Source organism: Procambarus clarkii, chromosome 4, assembly GCF_040958095.1.
Source record: "Procambarus clarkii isolate CNS0578487 chromosome 4, FALCON_Pclarkii_2.0, whole genome shotgun sequence".
Lineage (NCBI taxonomy): Eukaryota > Metazoa > Arthropoda > Malacostraca > Decapoda > Cambaridae > Procambarus > Procambarus clarkii.
The window spans coordinates 43,628,441-43,634,895 of record NC_091153.1 but is presented as its reverse complement, the minus strand read 5'-3'; positions in this window follow the sequence as shown (position 1 = coordinate 43,634,895).

The window sequence follows — 6,455 nt, the reverse complement described above, 5'->3', positions numbered from 1 at the left end:
CATCATTGCCTCTGCCGAAACGCTATGCGTATTAGTGGCTTTGCATGAATGTAAAAATACCAATCTTATGTAATCTCACAACCCATTTGTACCTTCTTGCAAATAAAATTATTATTATTATTATTATTATATTATTATGTAACTATAACAGTGAGCTTGCGAAGCAGTGGCCTTTGTAAGGGTGTTGCTAAATAATAAACAAAGTTGTGAAAGTTTTACGAAAGCTACTAGGTTTCTAGATGCCACTCTATAGTGTTTGTTGAACCTACAATCTAGAACTGATATTTAGAGCTGTGCCTAGTGCCTCCCCACTCCGACCTATTAGATGAAGCCTTACTGCCCGCTAAATCTTGACTTGTCATACAATATTGCTGCAGTCTGAATACGTGATGTCCAATATAAGTGATGTAGTGGGACTTTCACTGTTCCCCCCTTTTAAAGTGATATTAAAAACTGAAAAAAAATATAGTTGACTGTGTGGAAATCCGGCTTTCTGGGGGGTCTGCACTTAGGCCTATTGGAATCAGGCCGAACTTGGCTTCGCCGATATCTTCATAGGCCTTTCCAGTTTTTCTATTTGCCAAGATTTTCTGTGAGAGGTAGCCTTTTCTCAGGTTTTGGTGTGGCTTTCTGGATTCCAGGGTATATTGGGGAGCCCCCATTGAGTCGTGTTTGATGTACTCTCAGAGAGTAGCCCGGGGGACGAGCCCGTCGTGTAGCTTGTGTGTACACAGCGAATCATCCTTAATAGGTTTCTGTGTGAGATGGATTGTATCTGCGAAATTGGGGCACTATGCCGTTGTTTATTGTCCGATAAAGTACAAGAGGGACTTCGAGACGGCACGAGGTCTATTGTGTAGTACTGTATATACCAATTCTTGTCTTGTACGTTAGTCCAGGAAAAAAATCAGCTCCGTATCAAAAATATATTTTCTGTTGATATTGCTGTTAAGTTGCGCACGCTGTAGAGGAACAAAGCTCTTGGTATGTACGCTCCTCTTAGAATGTTGACCATGCACCACATGACCAAAGAACCAGAGCTCAACCCTCGCAAGCATAACTAGGAGAGTACATGCTGGCCTGGCGCGATGCAAGTCTTGAGTTCATGAAAGAGTAACGTACTTTAACATTTACGAAGGCGGTTCTCAAGATAAAACAACCTATAAAGTGTTTTTGTATTTTTCTTCTATTTAAGGTAGACCTTCAGTGTGTAATTTTACGTCAAAACCATTGTATGCTTAGGCCAAATGGTTATTGAATTATATCCGTAAATTGCTTCGAACATTTAGGTTATTTTACCTGAATATTTGCTTGTGCAATACTGTAGACCAAATACTGTCGCCTGTACCAAATTATACCAAATATTTCTGTATATGCTACTTCAATATTAAATAAACAATAATTCACGAGTAATTATAAATAAATACTGTACATAACCTTGGTTAAGTAAATACAGAATGAAATAAATTTAGATAAGTAATCTATTAAAGTTTATTATATGGCTGCGCATTGCGTTGAAATTATATATATATATAATAACAAATGTAATAACAAATGAGGCTTACGATTTTATGATGAAAAAGAACTGAAATCTGGTATTTAGTCGGCATAGCTTACGACCTACCTTACGGCTGTTCCAATATCAGAAGCATTTTCATAAACTTGAAAACTTGATTAACGGCAGAACAAAAAATTGGTTAAAGATGAGGTTTTCTCGCGACCTTTTACTAATCAACCAGGTACAAGAAAATACAGTAGTCTGAAATTAAATAATCGAGTCAGGGACGGAGGGGAGGCAAAATTGTGTAGAAATTCTCGCTCTGGATTACGTCAAAGGCTTGGCGTACTATTTGTGAGTAAATTACATATTCCATTGATGCTTCAAATGAGAGATTAGCGTTAGTCGACTGTGCGAAGTTCAATTTTGGTTTCGGCCACCGTACCATTAACCGCGCGAGGATATACTGGGAGTACAGGGACCATTGTATCATTGTCCCTACATCGCCTTGTTATACAGTGTTCGATAACAGGGTTGATTGAGACGATCGAGGCAAGCAGTTGATGAAAACAAAGTAATCGTTGCAGATTAGGTACTATTCGGTATGTGTTTTAAAAGTCTGTGGATTTGAATTAAAAATTTCAATTTTTGTGTGGCCTCAGTGACAAGAATGTGTGTGTCTGTGTAGTATTTATTTATTAGTGTGTGTGTGTGTTTTTTTTAGTGCCAAAGAAACGATCACCAAAAAAAACCATCTCGCTTTTTCTAGAATGGCGTCTTACAAAGATGTTTACAAATAGGATGGTCTTATTTGCTCATACTTTACAGGATCTAAGATAATGAAGTAGGCTAGATAAATGAGTTTCAATTTAACGGGGATTACATGTTGGATTAGCTGTTTAATGCTGGGGACATTGTGTCTCGTATTTACTGCAGTAGTATGTCGAGCAAGTGCCAGACTCGTCTTGATATACAATAGACGGAGTGGAGTGTGTCAAATACTACAGTATTGTAGTGGGAGTGAGATTGTATTGTATCGGAATGGGCCAAATACTACAGTATTTGGCCCGTGTTTTTTTTTGGGGGGGGGAAATCCTATCTCCATCAGTTATTGTGAATTTCTCCTATCTCCATCAGTTATTGTGATAATTTCTCCAATCTCCATCAGTTATTGTGATAATTTCTCCAATCCATCAGTTGTGATAATTTCTCATATCTCCATCAATAATTGTGATACTTTCTCTCACCCTCGGTGTTCTTTTTGAGATCAAACTTCCTTAGCCTACTAGTCAGGGCATTACAACCTGTAAGCTTGCCCTATTTATTAGGCGTCTTCTGAAGAACCTGAATTCTGACTGGACCACAATCGATCTTTTTTTCAGCAGCCAAATTAGCATGCAGCAACGGTGTGCAAGTACAGTCCAAATGAAGTTGAACTAGTCCCAGGTATCCCCATCTTTGTTATTAAGACAATATTGTTGCAAACATTTAGGCCTCATAGGAGTGAAATCAGACACTCAAAGGCCAGAAAGCACCAGTGTAAAAAGTTATGATTTGTTTAGATCTGAAACCTGTTTCAGATGTGTTTTGCTCAGCACAAAATAACCACCAGACAGTGCGAATTAGTGGCTGCCAGGATCAGGTTGGGCAACCGTTACCTGTTGGTAAGTTGCTACAAGGGACCAATCTCTCAACCCTGAGTAATCCATGTGTAAAATCTGTGAGCAAGAACTCTGTTATGATTAGACACAAAAATCACAATAGCGTGATGCATCAAACAAATCCACAAGGGCCGTGATGAGGCCCTTGTGGATCTTAATGATGAGGCTCTAATTCTCACGTCTGTACACTATTGAGTGTCCAGTCACTAGACTCATTTGACCTGCTGGTATGAGGTACCTGGAGCTTTGCAATTATTTTATTCACTCGCGTTCTAGAGGACAACCTCATGCTACATCCAAAGTTGGCGAGAGATTGTTAATCATTCAGGGGCATACTGATCACATACTCCTGAATGACTAGGCATCCTACGAGAGAAAACTTTCTTAGCGTTTGACCCCTCATATAGCCAAGAGTTGTTGCATAAATGCTGATGTACCTAAATGCGGTAATGAACAAAGAAAAAATGTTCTTGCGTGTCTGCCTAGTGATTGAAAGCGGTTACTATAAGATGGGTCAATTCACTTTTGTTTTCATTGTTCTTTATGTTACATCTGACTTACCACATCCTTATTTACTTGGTGATATTATGCCAACTGTTTATTATGGAAATCCTTTTCGATAGTACAGTAAAGATGTTGATTAGCGTTCTAGGTTTCCATGCATCGTCAGGAGCTCCTCATCCATGAGTTTCGGTAGGCGTTCACACTTGTCTATAACTTTGGAACTCAAAAGTTAAAATTCCAGTATCAAATTGGAGAATAAAAACTTAATAATGAAGCTATTTTTTTTGCAGTGATAGTAATAGAATTTTCTCTTAAATTTTTTTGTTATGCGCTGTCACTGTTATTCAGTGGTTTTTCTCTCATTTCCGTATGTCTGCTTTAATTCAGTCATATATATCCGTGTTTTAGTATAACTTTTAATTAATTATTTGATTACTTATGCCTATATCTTAAATTACGTGTTAATTTTTCAGTATAATAGGTCACATTTCAATTACTTATGACGCGTTATTTTTTGTGCAGCCTATTCTGACAAAGCAATAATATGCTGTTTGTGTTGTTAGTTTTAACTGCGTCTGATAAATTTTCGTACATTATTCGTATTATCTCATCACACGTTGTTGCATCTTTTAATTTTCCCAGCTGACCTGTTTTCATATTAATTAGAAATACAATGTCAGTCACTGGAAATGTGGGATTTGGTGATTATAAATAGGAGCTTCCTCGTATGGGCCAATAGGGCTTCTGCAGTTACTTTTATTCTTATGTTCTTACACCGGAGCAAGAATACAAGAAATGGGGGTTTAGGACCCCTAAGTTATCCTTTGCAGGCTTGGGTCCTGAGGTTTTTGAGGTCAGTAAATTATTACGGAAGTCTTCCTTCTCGGAGGAAAAGTTGTTACTCCCAGAACCTCATCCAGGCCCAGAACCTCAATCCAGGTTCAGAACCTCATCCAGGCCCAGAACCTCATACAGGTCCAGAACCTCATCCAGGCCCAGAACCTCATCCATGGTACAACTATTTATTCAATATCACGATGCATCCCGTGATTTTTAGAAATTGCAGGATATGCTTGATCTGAGGGATTGAATACTCGGACCCATTCCAGACATAATTGTATTTATAACTAAACTTGGTGGAGGGTACAAAAATAAGCTGCTGTGGCCCCAAAAGTTAACATTTTGCACTATTAGCATAGCACAAAGAGCACCACATGCCTAAAGTGGAACAGTATGCAACCTAACATGTCCTAGGCTATGCAGTCCTAGGCCTAATATATATATATATATATATATATATATATATATATATATATATATATATACATATATATATATATATATATATATATATATATATATATATATATATATACCGTCTTAGGTCTAATTTAGGCCTAAGTTTGGGTTTGAATGCCTTTACAAAAATAATAGTACTGAAAGTGATACTTATTTTGTGGGGCGCAACAAGTCAATTTTGAACGTTTCATCCATAGTTGCTATAAAATAGTATATAGCACTATATTATAGTATTACAAAATATCATAATTGCCATGATTCTTGAATGATAGGCTCTGAGAATCGTTCGTTCTAATAGTGTTTCTAAAGCGAAAAATTAGTGTTACAAAACCTAGGCTCCCAGGTAGTTAGTAATGTTCAGTAGGCTACTTGACATCATGTTCACATTTTGGAACATTCTCATAACGAATTATTAGAACGATAAGCGGCTGATGTAATCGAAAATAATCTCCACTAGACAGCAGTATTTGCGAGATACTTGCAAGTAATAATAAATACACGTAAAGCAAGGGGAGGGGGTAGCAATAGCCTAAGTTACTTTATTCCTTTGAGATGTATTTTATTGTCTCAATAAACGTACTTGAACTTGAATACACGTAAATATTTTGCAAGTGTGGAGACATGAAAGTAGGTAGCTACATATAGTTGACAAATGGACTGTTGTTGTAAACATTGACGTTTCTTTGTAATTCTGTCTTCATTTACCGGAGCGCATGCGCTGATACGATCTCAGCGCCAAGTGTGGCCAGAACGAGTTTTAAGAGAAGGGTATCTAGCAAAGAATTAGGTGATGAGGATATACTGTACAGTGCATTAAATTCCTATTGTTAGTTTCTGATAGTTGTCAGGTCGACAATCTTCTGTAAAATGATATAAAACGAGATATACGTTTATTTTGGCTTAGATAATGTGTTTATATACGCTAGGCTAGGATTTTGCGGATTATAACAGAGGGGTTACCTTGAGTTGATTCCGGGGGTGAAGGTCCCCGCGGCCCGGTCTCTGACTAGGCCTCCTGGTTGATTTTCTGCGTCCAGCAATCTGGTCAACCAGGCTGTTGGACGCGGCTGCTGGCAGCCTGACTTACGAATCACAACTTGGTTGATCATATCAAGCAGGCCGTTATTATTTTTTCATTACTGAATGTGCACGTCAGAATAAATTCCTTAAGAGAGAGACAAATGTATAAAATAACCCAAGCAAAAATTAGGGCGTTGCAATAAGTAGCCGCTCTTAAACCTATATAGGACAAATTTTGCTCAGCTGGCCAAGGTATCCTTCCTTTTAAATAGGCCTATAAATTAAAGGGAATTACCAACAGGCCAATCCGTTTTCATTATTAACTTGACAGAATTTGACACGCCAGCCATAGATCACCTATTGCCACACGAAAACCCCAATAAGCCGATCATGCCTATTAGGCAACCAATTAATGGAAAGTAGAGTAGGCTATCCTGGTGAGATTATTCTTATTCACTGTTGCCTCTCCCCGA